Consider the following 19,890-nt stretch of genomic DNA (forward strand, 5'->3'; position numbering starts at 1 on the left):
TGGTTCGCACGTGTCAAATGATTCATAATCAAGAGACTCCAAAATTCCATCTGCATGGAGTTTCTTCATGCGTTTGACACCAATGTGACCAAGGCGGCAGTGCCACAAGTATGTGGGACTATCATTATCAACCTTACATTTCTTGGCATTCACACTATGAATATGTGTAACATCACGTTCGAGATTCATTAAGAATAAACCATTGACCAGCGGGGCATGACCATAAAACATATCTCTCACATAAATAGAACAGCCATTATTCTTGGATTTAAATGAGTAGCCATCTCGCATTAAACGAGATCCAGATACAATGTTCATGCTCAAAGCTGGCACTAAATAACAATTATTGAGGTTTAAAACTAATCCCGTAGGTAAATGTAGAGGTAGCGTGCCGACAGCGATCACATCGACCTTGGAACCATTCCCGACGCGCATCGTCACCTCGTCCTTCGCCAGTCTCCGCTTATTCCGCAGCTCCTGCTTTGAGTTACAAATATGAGCAACCGCACCGGTATCAAATACCCAGGAGCTACTACGAGCGCTGGTTAGGTACACATCAATAACATGTATATCACATATACCTTTGGTATTGCCGGCCTTCTTATCCGCTAAGTACTTGGGGCAGTTCCACTTCCAGTGACCGTTTCCCTTGCAATAAAAGCACTCAGTCTCAGGCTTAGGTCCATTCTTTGTCTTCTTCCCGGCAGCTTGCTTACCGGGCGCGGCAACTCCCTTGCCATCTTTCTTGAAGTTCTTCTTACCCTTGCCTTTCTTGAACATAGTGGTTTTATTCACCATCAACACTTGATGTTCCTTTTTGATCTCCACCTCCGCTGATTTCAGCATTGAATATACCTCAGGATTGGTCTTTTCCATCCCCTGCATATTGAAGTTCATCACAAAGCTCTTGTAGCTAGGTGGGAGCGACTGAAGGATTCTGTCAACGACCGCGTCATCCGGGAGATTAACTCCCAGCTGAGACAAGCGGTTGTGCAACCCAGACATTTTGAGTATGTGTTCGCTGACGGAACTATTCTCCTCCATCTTACAACTGTAGAACTTGTCGGAGACTTCATATCTCTTGACCCGGGCATGAGCTTGGAAAACCATTTTTAGCTCTTGGAACATCCCATATGCTCCGTGCTGCTCAAAACGCTTTTGGAGCCCCGGTTCTAAGCTGTAAAGCATGCCGCACTGAACCAGGGAGTAATCATCACTACGCGACTGCCAGGCGTTCAGAACGTCTTGAGTTGCTGGGAAAACAGGTGCATCACCTAGCGGTGCTTCAAGGACATATGCTTTCTTGGCAGCTATGAGGATAATCCTCAGGTTACGGACCCAGTCCGTGTAGTTGCTACCATCGTCTTTCAGCTTGGTTTTCTCTAGGAACGCGTTGAAGTTGAGGGCAACATTAGCGTGGGCCATTTGATCTACAAGACATATTGTAAAGATTTGTTTGACTAAGTTCATGATAATAAAGTTCATCTAATCAAATTATTAACGAACTCCCACTTAGACAGACATCCCTCTAGTCATCTAAGTGATACATGATCCGAGTCAACTAGGCCGTGTCCGATCATCACGTGAGACGGACTAGTCATCATCGGTGAACATCTTCATGTTGATCGTATCTGCTATACGACTCATGTTCGACCTTTCGGTCTCTTGTGTTCCGAGGCCATGTCTGTACATGCTAGGCTCGTCAAGTCAACCTAAGTGTATTGCGTGTGTAAATCTGGCTTACACCCGTTGTATGCGAACGTTAGAACCTATCACACCCGATCATCATGTGGTGCTTCAGAACAACGAACCTTCGCAACGGTGCACAGTTAGGGGGAACAATTTCTTGAAATTTTAGCGAGGGATCATCTTATTTATGCTACCGTCGTTCTAAGCAAATAAGATGTGAAACATGATAAACATCACATGCAATCAAATAGTGACATGATATGGCCAATATCATTTTGCTCCTTTTGATCTCCATCTTCGGGGCGCCATGTTCATCATCGTCACCGGCATGACACCATGATCTCCATCATCATGATCTCCATCATCGTGTCTTCATGAAGTTGTCTCGCCAACTATTACTTCTACTACTATGGCTAACGATTAGCAATAAAGTAAAGTAATTACATGACGTTCCAGTTGACACGCAGGTCATAAATAAATTAAGACAACTCCTATGGCTCCTGCCGGTTGTCATACTCATCGACATGCAAGTCGTGATTCCTATTACAAGAACATGATCAATCTCATACATCACATATATCATTCATCACATCCTTCTGGCCATATCACATCACATGACACTTGCCGCAAAAACAAGTTAGACGTCCTCTAATTGTTGTTGCAAACTTTTACGTGGCTGCTATAGGTTTCTAGCAAGAACGATTCTTACCTACGCCAAAACCACAACGTGATATGCCAATTTCTATTTACCCTTCATAAGGACCCTTTTCATCGAATCCGATCCGACTAAAGTGGGAGAGACAGACACCCGCTAGCCACCTTATGCAACTAGTGCATGTCAGTCGGTGGAACCCTTCTCACGTAAGCGTACGTGTAAGGTCGGTCCGGGCCGCTTCATCCCACGATGCCACCGAATCAAGATAAGACTAGTAACGGCAAGTAAATTGACAAAATCGACGCCCACAACAACTTGTGTTCTACTCGTGCATAGAAACTACGCATAGACCTAGCTCATGATGCCACTGTTGGGGATAGTAGCAGAAATTTAAAATTTTCTACGCATCACCAAGATCAATCTATGGATTCATCTAGCAACGAGAGAGAGGAGTGCATCTACATACCCTTGTAGATCGCGCGTGGAAGCGTTCAAGAGAACGGGGTTGATGGAGTCGTACTCGTCGTGATCCAAATCACCGATGATCCTAGCGCCGAACGGACGGCACCTCCGCGTTCAACACACGTACGGTTGGGAGAGACGTCTCCTCCTTCTTGATCCAGCAAGGGGAAAGGAGAGGTTGATGGAGATCCAGCAGCACGTCGGCGTGGTGGTGGAAGCAGCGGGGATCTCTGCAGGGCTTCGCCAAGCTCAGCGAGAGGGAGAGGTGTGACGGGGGGGAGAGGGAGGCGCCAGGGGCTTGGGTGCGCAGCCCTCCCTCCCCCCTTTATATAGGGGCCCTGGGGGGGGGACGCCGGCCCCTAGAGATCCAATCTCAAGGGGGGGCGGCCAAGGGGGGAACTTGCCCCCCAAGTCAGGTGGGGCGCCCCCCACCCCCAGGGTTTCCAACCCTAGGCGCAGGGGGGCCCATGGGGGGCGCACCAGCCCACCAGGGGCTGGTTCCCATCCCACTTCAGCCCATGGGGCCCTCCGGTATAGGTGGCCCCACCCGGTGGACCCCCGGGACCCTTCCGGTGGTCCCGGTACAATACCGGTGACCCCCGAAACTTTCCAGGTGGTCGAAACTGGACTTCCTATATACAAATCTTTACCTCCGCACCATTCCGGAACTCCTCGTGATGTCCGGGATCTCATCCGGGACTCAGAACAGCTTTCGGGTTACCGCATACTAATATCTCTACAACCCTAGCGTCAACGAACCTTAAGTGTGTAGACCCTACGGGTTCGGGAGACACGCAGACATGACCGAGACGACTCTCCGGTCAATAACCAACAGCGGGATCTGGATACCCATGTTGGCTCCCACATGCTCCTCGATGATCTCATCGGATGAACCACGATGTCGAGGATTCAAGTAATCCCGTATACAATTCCCTTTGTCAATCGGTACGTTACTTGCCCGAGATTCGATCGTCGGTATCCCAATACCTCGTTCAATCTTGTTACCGGCAAGTCACTTTACTCGTTCCGTAATGCATGATCCCGTGACTAACTACTTAGTCACATTGAGCTCATTATGATGATGCAATACCGAGTGGGCCCAGAGATACCTCTCCGTCATACGGAGTGACAAATCCCAGTCTCGATCTGTGCCAACCCAACAGACACTTTCAGAGATACCTGTAGTGCACCTTTATAGCCAGCCAGTTACGTTGTGACATTTGGTAAACCCAAAGCATTCCTACGGTATCCGGGAGTTGCACGATCTCATGGTCTAAGGAAATGATACTTGACATTAGAAAAGCTTTAGCAAACGAACTACACGATCTAGTGCTATGCTTAGGATTGGGTCTTGTCCATCACATCATTCTCCTAATGATGTGATCCCATTATCAGTGACATCCAATGTCCATGGTCAGGAAACCGTAACCATCTATTGATCAACGAGCTAGTCAACTAGAGGCTCACTAGGGACATGTTATAGTCTATGCATTCACACATGTATTACGATTTCCGGATAACACAATTATAGCATGAACAATAGACAATTATCATGAACAAGGAAATATAATAATAACCATTTTATTATTGCCTCTAGGGCATATTTCCAACATAACCCACACTCATGCAGACTGTACCCCTACCCAGTTGGACAGAGAACTAGCCACACCCCTTCTAACCCCAACCCCAGCAGATAGACACCCAGTTCACGTTGACACAGCACCGTCTCCACCACAGAGCACCCGAACACGAGCATTTAGTAAGGCAACTGCAGTGCCCAAATCATGAGGACCACCACTCCGGACCCGAAGTCAACGCTTAAAGCAGAAGAAGAATTGTTCTCAGGTCAGGTTCCGTAGCTATGGTTCATACTACTTTGCTCTTGCATCACTGTATTTATTGATACCAACTAATTTCAAATTTGAAGGATGCAATTGAAACTCCAATGGCGCAACAGGTATGTTTTAAACCTGTTTCTTCAACGTGTTTGGCTGTTTGCTGTTGTAACTTGCTCTATGTTGATTTCAGTTTCAATTAAATAAACAGTTATGTTCTCATGCCATGCACATTACAAGTGTTGTTATTGTTGTGTAGTTTCCCACACTTGTATTCTGTCTATGCTGCTTTGTCTTAAATAGATATGATTCGAACTGTATCTATCTTGATTTGGCAACATAAACTAGAATGATATAGACCATACAATGACCATTCTACATAGATATATGTTTGTTTCATGCTGTTATCCTGTCCACCTTACTACTGAACTGGTTTACCAAAATGAGTTTCATATACTACATTGTAAACCTGAGATGTGTTTGTTTGTTTCTCTTTTAGAACGCGGATAAAATATTGGAGAAGAGTACCTTGTTATGCAATGGTAAAGGAAGTAATGCAGATAAGGTTCAAGATAGTGAGACATCCATGTTGGTCTCCAAGAAAGCTGATAAAAACTATATTGAAGACACTGAGACAACTCCAAAGTCATGTCTTGATGTAGTGTTCGAGTTACTGGCTACCACTGCTGGCACCAGCTCTTCGAACTCGTTGCGTGAATCAGTTCAGCTTCTTGAGTCTCAACTTCAAGTTGAAAGACATCGATCCGATGTTATGCGACAAGAAGCCGAAGGACTGAGGAAGTCCCTGCAGAATTCAGATGCATACTTTCTGGTGCAACAGCAAGCGCTGGAGGACTTAAGCGCCAAACAAGAGAAAGTTAATAAGCTTGCTAAGCATCTTGCCAGCATTATGGGTACCCAGGATATTGTTTCTTGAGCTCTTCTGAAGTGGTTTCAATTCTGGACTTGTTTTGCTACGACGTTTATATGCTGTTGTGTTCCCTATATTTGCACTGGTGGCAAACTTTGATGCCTAGTGGATGTAATATGTGTAATAGCCGTGATAGCCTAGTGTAAGTTGCTTGCTTATTTATTTCCTTGTTGTCTTGTTTATTTGTTTGCTTGTAGTCAGTGCAGTTCTTTTTCTGAGGTTTGCTAGGGGCTGCAATAACCTATTTTTTAAAACTAGGCCACAATAACCATGGGCTAATATTTACTGTAGTGACACTGGGCCTCCTACGGGCCGTAGAAACAATGGGCCTTCTACGGGCCATAGAAACAATGGGCCTTCTACGGGCCGTAGAAACAATGGGCCTTCTACGGGCCGTATCATCAATGGGCCTTATACAGGCCGTATGATCGATTGGCCAAACATGGGCAAAACAGACCGCATTCTGGCCGTAAACGGGCTAGAGTTGGAATCGTCCGTTCATGGGCCGACCATAACGGGCCATCGTTAATAGGCCGTATTTGATGACGCTATGAAAACGGCCCAATGTATTAACGGACCACAAACGGGCCGACTGTAACGACGGGCTGAATTTGGCCCACAAGCAGAAAATGACAGTAACGGGCCGTAAGTAAACGAATGCTGGAAAATAGCCCAAGAATAAATGGGCTCCTAGAAGGCCGAAAGATAACATGGGCTGGAAACGGCCCAACGGAATACGGGCCGTTAATGAGTATAAAGTGATACACTGTTCATTACGGGCCAGTTTCACCACGGGCTGTTAATGGGTGTAAAGCAATACACTGTTCATTACGGGCCAGTTTCAGCACGGGTCGTTAATAGGCCAAGAGTTACATAGGGCCTCATATGGGCCAAAAGAGGTCATGGGCCATACATGGGCCAGAAGTGATAACGGGCTGGAATCATATTGGATGGCCCAGATGACGCTACTGGGCCTAATTCGAATAGGGCGTAACGGGCCTTGGGTTAGCGGGCTGTAAATGGGCTATATGCGAATAGGCCGTTAACACGCTTTCCATGGGCCGGCCCGCCAGCTTTTGACCAAGTCAAACGGGCCGGCCTTTTCACAGGAATGGGCCACTATTGGGCCGTGCCACGTGTCGACGTATCATAGGTGCCTTCTGTCCAATGAGTGGATGACATCTATCCCAGCGATGAGCCAACACGTGTTTCCTCCAGCCAATGATGATTTTACACGTGGAAAATCCCCATTGGTCGGGGCTGTTAACGGGTTATCGGATCCAAAACCCGACCCGATAGCTTAACGGCGTTCCGTTACGGTGGATGCCACGTGTCGGTCACCCTTGACGAAAGCACTTCTGTGACGCGCGATTTATCGTCATGGAAGTGGACACTTCCGTGATGATAATTTTGGTAATGTCATGGAACACTTCTACGACAGCACAGGTATGACTATATTGATTCTGTCATAAATTTGTCATGGATGTACATGCATGACAAAAAACGCGACCTACTGTGACAAACACGTATCATCACGGAAGTGTATTTTTTTTGTAGTGTGATGATGGTGATGTTCATGAAGACGATCACCGCGGCGATGATTCCCCTCCCGATGGCACTCCGGCACCACCAAGAGAGAGGAGGAGAGGTTCTCCCCCTTGTGCTTCCTCCTCCATGGCCTCCCCCCTAGATGGGGAGAGGTTCTCCCTCTGGTCCTTGGCCTTCATGGCAATGATGGCCCCTCCGGGATCCTCCTCCATGGCCTCCGGTGATGATGGCCCCCTCTGGCTACAGAGGCTTGCGGCGGCGGAACTTCCGATCTAGGTTTCTTTCTGGGGGTTTCTATATTTATAGGAATTTTTGCCGTCAGTTTCACGTCAGGGGGGTCTCCGTGTCGTCCATGAGATAGGGGGCGCGCCCTCCACCCTCGTGGACGGCTCGGGACTCTTCTGGTCCATCACCGATGCTCCGTGGGCTTCTTCTGGTCCATAAAAAATCGTCAAAAAATGGCATGTCAATTGGACTCCGTTTGGTATTCCTTTTCTGTAAAACTCAAAAACAAGGAAAAAACAGAAACTGGCACTGGGCTCTAGGTTAATAGGTTAGTCCCAAAAATCATATAAAATAGCATATAAATGCATATGAAACATCTAAGATGGATAATATAATAGCATGAATACTTCATAAATTATAGATATGTTGGAGACGTATCAATGGGCTGCCAAATTTAGAATTGGACCATCGTTCCTAGAATTTTGGAACTGCACTACTCTTTGAAAGCCTTTTATTTAGAACCCATAAATGTATATTGTCCAAGGATATATTTAGGTTGATAATCATATTTTTCAGGAGGCCGTTTTCTTGCTGATCGAGTAGGTCTCTCTCTTTCTCCTTCTCTCTTTACAGAAGTCTCGCCATATTCTCTTCTTCTTTTATTATTACCTAAATCTACTTCCAGAGCATCCATCGCATTTTCTAAGTTATGCAGACTTTCGTCATCTAATGAGTTTATAAAGTCAACATTTTGCTCAGAATAAATTTTGTTTTCATCTTCACATTCATCCCATGGTTCTTCTTCTTCCTCATAACTTTCTAATAATTGCTTATTATTGATATCCCATTGCTCTTCTTCACTTATGGCTTTCTCCTTGTGACTTTCAATTTTGTTTTTATTGTTTATATTTTTTCTGGCTTTATATTATCCTTTGGCACCACTAGGTTACTAATGGCCGGTTTTTTATCCTTTATTAATCTTTTCAACCTCACGATTTCTCTAATAAAGAATAATTCCCTTTCTCTTATTTTAGGCCAATCTGATGTCATCTTCTCAATCTGACTTTTCTTTGCATTCTTTTACGCCTTTATTCTTACTATCACTACTCTCTGTTTCTGACATAAAAGATTCTATATCATCTAAGGCTACGGATTTATAGTTCATCAACCTACTGCTACTACTTCCTTCGCTATTTTGATAGCTTATATAATTTTCTGGCTACTTCAACTCTTTCTTCTCTATTAGTTCACTTATATTTCATTCCTCTCATGATCTCTCTCTTCAGAGCCAATTTTAAGAGGGATCATAATTTTATGCCTTTAGATTGCATGCATTCTATTACATCATTTACATTTACTTTGTATCAAGAGCTGCTTTTATTACTGAATCTTCCTATGAATTCAATGCTTACTAATAAATTTGTTCCTTTAAAATGTTCATATCCTTTGGATTGGAAACCAAAGCTCATTTTTTTAATAAATTCTTTGACAGGCATCCTTAAGTATGGAGCTACATATGTTATTAGTCAGTTTTCATTCATATATCCTTCCATATAGCCTAAGGATGCTTTATCTTCCGACTCCCATCTTTTATCTAGTAATGTAAATTAGTACATTCGTTCCAAATTTCTTTCTTGTCATTTCGTTGACTCCTATAATATACATGCATTGGCGAATATGTTTATAACCCAAATATTTGTCAAGTTGGTGTTGTTTTAACATTCGCAAGGACTGGGCGTAGCCACACTCGGTTCAGCTAAAGTTGGAGAAACTGACACCCGCTAGTCACCTGTGTGCATAGCACGGCGGTAAAACCAGTCTCGCGTAAGCGTACGCGTAATGTCGGTCCGGGCCGCTTCATCCAACAATACCGCCGAACCAAAGTATGACATGCTGGTAAGCAGTATGACTTATATCGCCCACAACTCACTTGTGTTCTACTCATGCATATAACATCTACGCATAAAACCTAGCTCAGATGCCACTGTTGAGGAACGTAGTAATTTCAAAAAAATTCCTACGCACACACAGGATCATGGTGATGCATAGCAACGAGAGGGGAGAATGTTGTCCACGTACCCTCGTAGACCGAAAGCGGAAGCGTTAGCACAACGCGGTTGATGTAGTCGTACGTCTTCACGATCCAACCGATCAAGTACCGAATACACGGCACCTCCGAGTTCAGCACACGTTCAGCTCGATGACGTCCCTCGAACTCCGATCCAGCCGAGCTTTTAGGGAGAGTTCCGTCAGCACGACGGCGTGGTCACGATGATGAGGTTCTACCGACGCAGGGCTTTGCCTAAGCACCGCTATGATATTATCGAGGTGTATTATGGTGGAGGGGAGCACCGCACACGGCTAAGAGATCAAGAGATCAATTGTTGTGTCTATGGGGTGCCCCCCTCCTCCGTATATAAAGGGGAGGAGGAGGAGAGGGCCGGCCAAGGGGGTGGCGCGCCCTAGGAGGGGGAAACCTACTCCAAGTAGGTTTGCCCCTCCTTTTCCTAGTCCAAGAAGGAGGGGGAAGGAAGGAGTGGGAGAGGGGAAAGGCAAGGGGGCGCCCCCCCCCCCTTCCTTGTCCTATTCGGACTCAAGGGGAGGGGGCGCGGCTCTTGCCCTGGCCGGCCCCTCTCTCTCTCCACTAGGGCCCAACAAGGCCCATTAGTTCCCGGGGGGGTTTCGGTAACCCCCGGTACTCCGATAAACGTCCGAAACCTTTCGAAACCTTTCCGGTGTCCAAACATAGTCGTCCCATATATCGATCTTTACGTCTCGACCATTTCGAGACTCCTCGTCATGTCCGTGATAACGTCCGGGACTCCGACCAACCTTCGGTACATCAAAACACATAAACTCATAATATAACCGTCATCAAACTTTAAGCGTGCGGACCCTACGGGTTCGAGAACTATGTAGACATGACCGAGACACGTCTCCGGTCAATAACCAATAGCGGAACCTGGATGCTCATATTGGCTCCCACATATTCTACGAAGATCTTTATCGGTCAAACCGCATAGAAACATACGTTGTTCCCTTTGTCATCGGTATGTTACTTGCCCGAGATTCGATCGTCGATATCTTAAGACCTAGTTCAATCTCGTTACCGGCAAGTCTCTTTACTCGTTCTGTAATACATCATTACGCAACTAACTCATTAGTTGCAATGCTTGCAAGGCTTATAGTGATGTGCATTACCGAGTGGGCCCAGAGATACCTCTCCGACAATCGGAGTGACAAATCCTAATCTCAAAATACGCCAACCCAACAAGTACCTTTGGAGACACCTGTAGAGCACCTTTATAATCACCCAGTTACATTGTGACGTTTGGTAGCACACAAAGTGTTCCTCCGGTAAACGGGAGTTGCATAATCTCAAAGTCATAGGAACATATATAAGTCATGAAGAAAGCAATAACAGAATACTAAACGATCGTGTGCTAAGCTAACGGAATGGGTCAAGTCAATCACATCATTCTCCTAATGATGTGATCCCGTTAATCAAATGACAACTTATGTCAATGGCTAGGAAACATAACCATCTTTGATCAACGAGCTAGTCAAGTAGAGGCATACAAGTGACACTATGTTTGTCTATGTATTCACACATGTATTATGTTTCCGGTTAATACAATTCTAGCATGAATAATAAATATTTATCATGATATAAGGAAATAAATAATAACTTTATTATTGCCTATAGGGCATATTTCCTTCAGTCTCCCACTTGCACTAGAGTCAATAATCTAGATCACATCGCCATGTGATTTAACATCAATAGGTCACATCACCATGTGATTAACACCCATAGTTCACATCGTCATGTGACCAACACCCAAAGGGTTTACTAGAGTCAGCAATCTAGTTCACATCGCCATGTGATTAACACCCAAAGAGTACAAAGGTGTGATCATGTTTTGGTTGTGAGAGAAATTTAGTCAACGGGTCTGCCAAATTCAGATCCGTATGTATTTTGCAAATTTCTATGTCAACAATGCTCTGCACGGAGCTACCCTAGCTAATTGCTCCCACTTTCAATATGTATCCAGATTGAGATTTAGAGTCATCCGGATCAGTGCCAAAACTTGCATCGATGTAACCCTTTACGATGAACTTTTTGTCACCTCCATAACCGAGAAACATATCCTTATTCCACTAAGGATAATTTTGACCAATGTCCAGTGATCTACTCCTAGATCACTATTGTACTCCCTTGCCAAACTCAGGGCAGGGTATAGAATAGGTCTGGTACATAGCATGGCATACTTCATAGAACCTATAGCTGAGGCATAGGGAATGACTTTCATTCTCTCTCTATCTTCTGTCGTGGTCGGGTTTTGAGTCTTACTCAACTTCACACCTAGCAACACAGGCAAGAACTCCTTCTTTGACTGTTCCATTTTGAAGTACTTCAAAATTTTGTCAAGGTATGTACTCATTGAAAAAACTTATCAAGCGTCTTGATCTTTCTCTATAGATCTTGATGCTCAATATATAAGCAGCTTCACCGAGGTCTTTCTTTGAAAAACTCCTTTCAAACACTCCTTTATGCTTTGCAGAATAATTCTACATTATTTCCGATCAACAATATGTCATTCACATATACTTATCAGAAATGTTGTAGTGCTCCCACTCACTTTCTTGTAAATACTGGCTTCACCGCAAGTCTGTATAAAACTATATGCTTTGATCAACTTATCAAAGCGTATATTCCAACTCCGAGATGCTTGCACCAGTCCACAGATGGATCGCTGGAGCTTGCATATTTTGTTAGCACCTTTAGGATTGACAAAACCTTCTGGTTGCATCATATACAACTCTTCTTTAATAAATCTATTAAGGAATGCAGTTTTGCTTATCCATTTGCCAGATTTCATAAAATACGGCAATTCCTAACATGATTCAGACAGACTTAAGCATAGATACGAGTGAGAAACTCTCATCGTAGTTAACACCTTGAACTTGTCAAAAACCTTTTTGCGACAATTCTAGCTCTGTAGATAGTAATACTACTATCAGCGTCCGTCTTCCTCTTGAAGATCCATTTAATCTCAATGGCTCGCCGATCATCGGGCAAGTCAATCAAAGTCCATATTTGTTCTCATACATGGATCCCATCTCAGATTTCATGGCCTCAACCATTTCGCGGAATCTGGGCTCGTCGTCGCTTCCTCATAGTTCGTAGGTTCGTCATGGTCAAGTAACATGACCTCCAGAACAGGATTACCGTACCACTCTGGTGCGGATCTCACTCTGGTTGACCTACGAGGTTCGGTAGTAACTTGATCTGAAGTTACATGATCATCATCATTAGCTTCCTCACTAATTGGTGTAGGAGTCACAGGAAAAGATTTCTGTGATGAGCTACTTTCCAATAAGGGAGCAGGTACAGTTACCTCATCAAGTTCTACTTTCCTCCCACTCACTTCTTTCGAGAGAAACTCCTTCTCTAGAAAGGATCCATTCTCAGCAACGAATATCTTGCCTTCGGATCTGTGATAGAAGGTGTACCCAACAATTTCTTTTGGGTATCCTATGAAGACGCACTTCTCCGATTTGGGTTTGAGCTTATCAGGTTGAATTTTTTTCACATAAGCATTGCAACCTCAAACTTTAAGAAACGACAGCTTAGGTTTCTTGCCAAACCATAGTTCATACGGTGTCGTCTCAACGGATTTAGATGGTGCCCTATTTAACGTGAATGTAGCTATCTCTAATGCATAACCCCAAAACGATAGTGGTAGATCGGTAAGAGACATCATAAATCGCACCATATCTAATAAAGTACGGTTACGACGTTCGGACACACCATTTCGTTGTGGTGTTCCGGGTGGCGTGAGTTGCGAAACTACCGCATTGTTTCAAATGAAGACCAAACTCGTAACTCAAATATTCTCCTCCACGATCAGATCGTAGAAACTTTATTTTCTTGTTACGATGATTTTCAACTTCACTCTGAAATTCTTTGAACTTCAAATGTTTCAGACTTATGTTTCATTAAGTAGATATACCCATATCTACTTAAATCATCTGTGAGGGTGAGAAAATAACGATACCCGTCGCGAGCCTCAATATTCATCGGACCACATACATCTGTATGTATGATTTCCAATAAATCTGTTGCTCACTCCATAGTTCCGGAGAACGGCGTTTTAGTCATCTTGGGCATGAGGCATGGTTCGCAAGTACCAAGTGATTCATAATCAAGTGATTCCAAAAGTCCATTAGCATGGAGTTTCTTCATGCCTTTACACCAATATGACCTAAATGGCAGTGCCACGAATAAGTTGCACTATCATTATTAACTTTGCATCTTTTGGCTTCAATATTATGAAAATGTGTATCACCATGATCGAGATCCAACAAACCATTTTCATTGGGTGTATGACCATAGAAGGTTTTATTCATGTAAACAGAACAACAATTATTCTCTAATTTAAATGAATAACCGTATTGCAATAAACATGATCAAATCATATTCATGCTCAAAACAAACACCAAATAACATTTATTTAGGTTCAACACTAATCCCGAAAGTATAGGGAGTGTGCGATGATGATCATATCAATCTTAGAACCACTTCCAATACACATCGTCACTTCACCCTCAACTAGTCTCTGTTTATTCTGTAACTCCTGTTTCGAGTTACTAATTTTTAGCAACCGAACAAGTATCAAATACCCAGGGGCTACTATAAACACTAGTAAGGTACACATAAATAACCTGTATATCAAATATACTCTTGTTCACTTTGCCATCCTTCTTATCCACCAAATATTGAGGGCATTTCCGCTTCCAGTGACCATTTCCGTTGCAGTAGAAGCACTCAGTTTCAGGCTTTAGTCTAGCTTTGGGCTTCTTCACGGAAGTGACAACTTGCTTGCCATTCTACATGAAGTTCCCTTTCTTTCCCTTTGCCCTTTTCTTGAAACTAGTGGTCTTGTTAATCATCAACACTTGATGCTCTTTCTTGATTTCTATCTTCATCGATTTCATCATCATGAAAAGCTCGGGAATCGTTTTCGTCATCCCTTGCATACTATAGTTCATCACGAAGTTCTACTAACTTGGTGATGGTGACTAGAGAATTCTATCAATCACTATCTTATCTCGAACATTAACTCCCACTTGATTCAAGCGATTGTAGTACCCAGACAATCTGAGCACATGCTCACTGCTTGAGCTTTTCTCCTCCATCTTTTAGCTATAGAACTTGTTGGAGAGTTCATATATCTCAACTCGGGTATTTGCTTGAAATATTAACTTCAACTCCTGGAACATCTCATATGGTCCATGATGTTCAAAACGTCTTTGAAGTCCCGATTCTAAGCCGTTAAGCATGGTGCACTAAACTATCAAGTAGTCATCATATTGAGCTAGCCAAACGTTCATAACCTCTGCATCTGCTCCTGAAATAGATCTGTCACCTAGCGGTGCATCTAGGATATAATTCTTCTGTGCAGCAATGAGGATAAACCTCAGATCACGGACCCAGTCCGCATCATTGCTACTATCATCTTTCAACTTAGTTTTCTCTAGGAACATATCAAAATAAAACAGGGGAGCTAAACGCGAGCTATTGATCTACACATAGATAGGCTAATACTACCAGGACAAAGTTCATGATAAATTAAAGTTCAATTAATCATATTACTTAAGAACTCCCACTTAGATAGACATCCCTCTAATCTTCTAAGTGCTCACGTGATCCATATCAACTAAACCATGTCCGATCATCACGTGAGATGGAGTAGTTTCAATGGTGAATATCACTATGTTGATCATATCTATTATATGATTCACGCTCGACCTTTCGGTCTCAGTGTTCCGAGGCCATATCTGTTATATGCTAGGCTCGTCAAGTTTAACCTGAGTATTCCGCGTGTGCAACTGTTTTGCACCCATTGTATTTTAACGTAGAGCCTATCACACCCGATCATCACGTGGTGTCTCAGCACGAAGAACTTTCGCAACAGTGCATACTCAGGGAGAACACTTATACCTTGATAATTTAGTGAGAGATCATCTTATAATGCTACCGTCAATCAAAGCAAGATAAGATGCATAAAAGATAAACATCACATGCAATCAATAAAAGTGATATGATATGGCCATCATCATCTTGTGCTTGTGATCTCCATCTCCAAAGCACCGTCATGGTCACCATCGTCACTGGCGCGACACCTTGATCTCCATCGTAGCATCGTTGTCGTCTCGCCAACTTATGCTTCTACGACTATCGCTACCGCTTAGTGATAAAGTAAAGCATTACAGGGCATTTGCATTGCATACAATAAAGCGACAACCATATGGCTCCTGCCAGTTGCCGATAACTCGGTTACAAAACATGATCATCTCATACAATAAAATATAGCATCATGCCTTGACCATATCACATCACAACATGCCCTGCAAAAACAAGTTAGACGTCCTCTACTTTGTTGTTGCAAGTTTTACGTGGCTGCTACGGGCTGAGCAAGAACCGTTCTTACCTACGCATCAAAACCACAACGATAGTTTGTCAAGTTGGTGCTGTTTTAACCTTCGCAAGGACCGGGCGTAGCCACACTCGGTTCAACTAAAGTTGGAGAAACTGACACCCGCTAGTCACCTGTGTGCATAGCACGGCGGTAAAACCAGTCTCGCGTAAGCGTACACGTAATGTCGGTCTGGGCCGCTTCATCCCACAATACCGCCGAACCAAAGTATGACATGCTGGTAAACAGTATGACTTATATCACCCACAACTCACTTGTGTTCTACTCGTGCATATAACATCTACGCATAAAACCTGGCTCGGATGCCACTGTTGGGGAACGTAGTAATTTCAAAAAAATTCCTATGCACACACAAGATCATGGTGATGCATAGCAACGAGAGGGGAGAGTGTTGTCCATGTACCCTCGTAGACCGAAAGCGGAAGCGTTAGCACAACGCGGTTGATGTAGTCGTACGTCTTCACGATCCGACCGATCAAGTACCGAATGCACGGCACCTCCGAGTTAAGCACACGTTCAGCTCGATGACGTCCCTCGAACTCCGATCCAGCCGAGCTTTGAGGGAGAGCTCCGTCAGCACGACGGTGTGGTGACGATGATGATGTTCTACCGACGCAGGGCTTCGCCTAAGCACCGCTACGATATTATCGAGGTGTATTATGGTGGAGGGGGCACCGCACACGGCTAAGAGATAAAGAGATCAATTGTTGTGTCTATGGGCTGCCCCCCTCCTCCGTATATAAAGGGGGGAGGAGGAGAGGGCCGGCCAAGGGGGTGGCGCACCCTAGGAGGGGGAAACCTACTCCAAGTAGGTTTGCCCCTCCCTTTCCTAGTCCAAGGAGGGGGAAGGAAGGAGTAGGAGAGGGGAAAGGCAAGGGGGGCGCCCCCCCCCCTTCCTTGTCCTATTCGGACTCAAGGGGAGGGGGCACGCCTCTTGCCCTGGCCGGCCCCTCTCTCTCTCCACTAGGGCCCAACAAGGCCCATTAGTTCCCGGGGGGTTCCGGTAACCCCCGGTACTCCGATAAATGTCCGAAACCTTCCGGAACCTTTCCGGTGTCCAAACATAGTCGTCCCATATATCGATCTTTACGTCTTGACCATTTCGAGACTCCTCGTCATGTCCGTGATCACATCCGGGACTCCGAACAACCTTCGGTACATCAAAACACATAAACTCATAATATGACCGTCATCGAACTTTAAGCGTGCGGACCCTACGGGTTCGAGAACTATGTAGACATGACCGAGACACGTCTCTGGTCAATAACCAATAGCGGAACCTGGATGCTCATATTGGCTCCCACATATTCTACGAAGATCTTTATCGATCAAACCGCATAACAACATACGTTGTTCCCTTTGTCATCGGTATGTTACTTGCCCGAGATTCGATCGTCGGTATCTCAATACCTAGTTCAATCTCGTTACCGGCAAGTCTCTTTACTCGTTCGGTAATACATCATTCCGCAACTAACTCATTAGTTGCAATGCTTGCAAGGCTTATAGTGATGTGCATTACCGAGTGGGCCCAGAGATACCTCTCCGACAATCGGAGTGACAAATCCTAATCTCGAAATACGCCAACCCAACAAGTACCTTTGGAGACACCTATAGAGCACCTTTATAATCAGCCAGTTACGTTGTGACGTTTGATAGCACACAAAGTGTTCCTCCGGTAAACGGGAGTTGCATAATCTCATAGTCATAGGAACATATATAAGTCATGAAGAAAGCAATAGCAGAATACTAAGCGATCGTGTGCTAAGCTAACGGAATGGGTCAAGTCAATCACATCATTCTCCTAATGATGTGATCCCGTTAATCAAATGACAACTTATGTCAATGGCTAGGAAACATAACCATCTTTGATCAACGAGCTAGTCAAGTAGAGGCATACTAGTGACACTATGTTTGTCTATGTATTCACACATGTATTATGTTTCCGATTAATACAATTCTAGCATGAATAATAAAAATTTATCATGATATAAGGAAATAAATAATAACTTTATTATTGCCTCTAGGGCATATTTCCTTCAATTATTTAGTATGAAAACTTAGTTAATTAAAAATTTCGAAATTATTTAATATTAAAATTTATTTAATTAATGGATTTGTAATTAACTTAATTTACTATTTATTATATTTTATGTGTTTATGCATGATCTTTTACTGTTTGGCGAAACCAACGAGACGGCCTATGGGTATGCAGCGGTTGTGTTAATCCAACTCGGTACTCTCCTTATTTATCACTATGTTGCTTCAGAAGCAGCTAAGTTCTTTCACTTGATGTTTATATTGTGAATTTATGGGATAAATTCCTACAGTCTTCCCAGGCTGTTCCACCCGAAGGGAACAATTCTCTACGGCTATAAGGTTCTCAATACACGCCACACAGGCTAAACAGAGAACTACCAGCAAAGATTTCTCCTATAGGATCCCTAGCGTCAGAACCCATCTCATAAATTCATGATAGAAAGACCAAGTGAAACACGAAAATACTTCATTTCGACCACATAATTTACATACGGATTTCCCTTTCGGGAGACCCCGAAGGGATTACGAAGAGAAAAGAAGACTACCTTCTGCCTAGCTCCACCTCGGGGAGATACAACGCCTCAAAGGCTTTGTCACAACTAGAGCTAGCTACTACTACTACGACTACTGAGAGGTGTGAGGGTTGTGGTGCTTGGATGTTGCGATGCTCTGGAGTCTGGTGTTGTGTGTGTGTGTGTGTGTGTGTCTTCACAGCGCCCAGTCTCATCCTTTTATTGTGCGAGGGATGCTAGATGCTCCCTTCTTTATTCATCTGCGTCATAGCTGGAGCCTGGAGTATCCCGTAGCTTGACACGCCTTATGCACCGCTGAAGTGCCTCAATGTTTGCACAATCAAGTCTTGCGTGACTCCGATGCTAGACGATATTTTTCTCCAGACTGAGAACTTTGTCTGGACTGAGAATTTTGTCCAGACTGAGAACTTTGTCCAGGCAGAAGACCTTGTCGTGGCTCAGAAATAGGCTTCCCGTTGGATGGTAAAATATTGTTATGACATGGCTGGGTATACAAACCAGCCCAATATGTTAACTCGGTTGCTTGGAAGCGAAGCTATATGCATTGTTATTTACACAAGCCAACACACTTTGCGTGCCTTGTTGTGTGCGTAAGGGAGCCATGCATTCTTATAGTCTTGGCTCTTCTTGGCTGAAATCTTTAGCTATACTCTTGTGCTCTCTTATGCGCACATGCATTCCATGGCTGGCATTTTTTTTTTTTTTGCCTTTTTTTTGCTGCCCTAGCACTCTGTCGTTCCCGGGAGAAAATCCCAGCTTCATAGTTGGAGTCGCTCCAGCGGGAATTCGTTGCGTTCATGCAAATAGCGCTTGGCCCCGACGGCTCGAGGTGCATGATCATGGCCTGGCCTGATGCTGTGACCACGACTGGAGGTACTACGATGCTAGACCAGACATTTCCGGGAGTCGGGCTCTGATTGTGAGGTCAACGCCAACAACGGACACGACCCAACCCCTGCGAAGGCCCGACGTGCCCACCATGCGATGACGAAGGAGAGGCAAGCCGCGGAAGCCCTGGAGGCCGACTCAGGCGTCGCCTTGGACGGGAACAAAAAAGCCGCCAGTGCCCGCATCCTCGAGAAGCGGCAACGGAGGACGGCACGTGCCCTCGCGAAGGAGCAAAATCAGACGGTCCATGTCCTCGTCGGGTTGCCCCCCAAAGAGGAGAAGGAGGAGGTCAGTGACAAACCGGAGAGCTCGAGAAGTGAGGAGATCCGGTGATCCGTATTGCGTCTTTGACCGTAGTTTCCGCAAAGGGCGACAGTGGGTGAACTTCCACAATTGGCATATCATTCATAGCTAATAGAACCTGTCAATTTTTCTATATGTGCGTCTTCAACTAGCTGTGTGTGTGTGTGTGTGTGTGTGTGTGTGATTTCATAATTCTCTTTGAATGACACGGTTGTGGACGTAGACTTTTGAGGGGTGGCCGGTGACTCTTCGCAGATGCGTCCGCTAGATTTGTCTGATCCAA

Source organism: Aegilops tauschii, chromosome 3 (genome assembly GCF_002575655.3).
Source record: "Aegilops tauschii subsp. strangulata cultivar AL8/78 chromosome 3, Aet v6.0, whole genome shotgun sequence".
NCBI lineage: Eukaryota > Viridiplantae > Streptophyta > Magnoliopsida > Poales > Poaceae > Aegilops > Aegilops tauschii.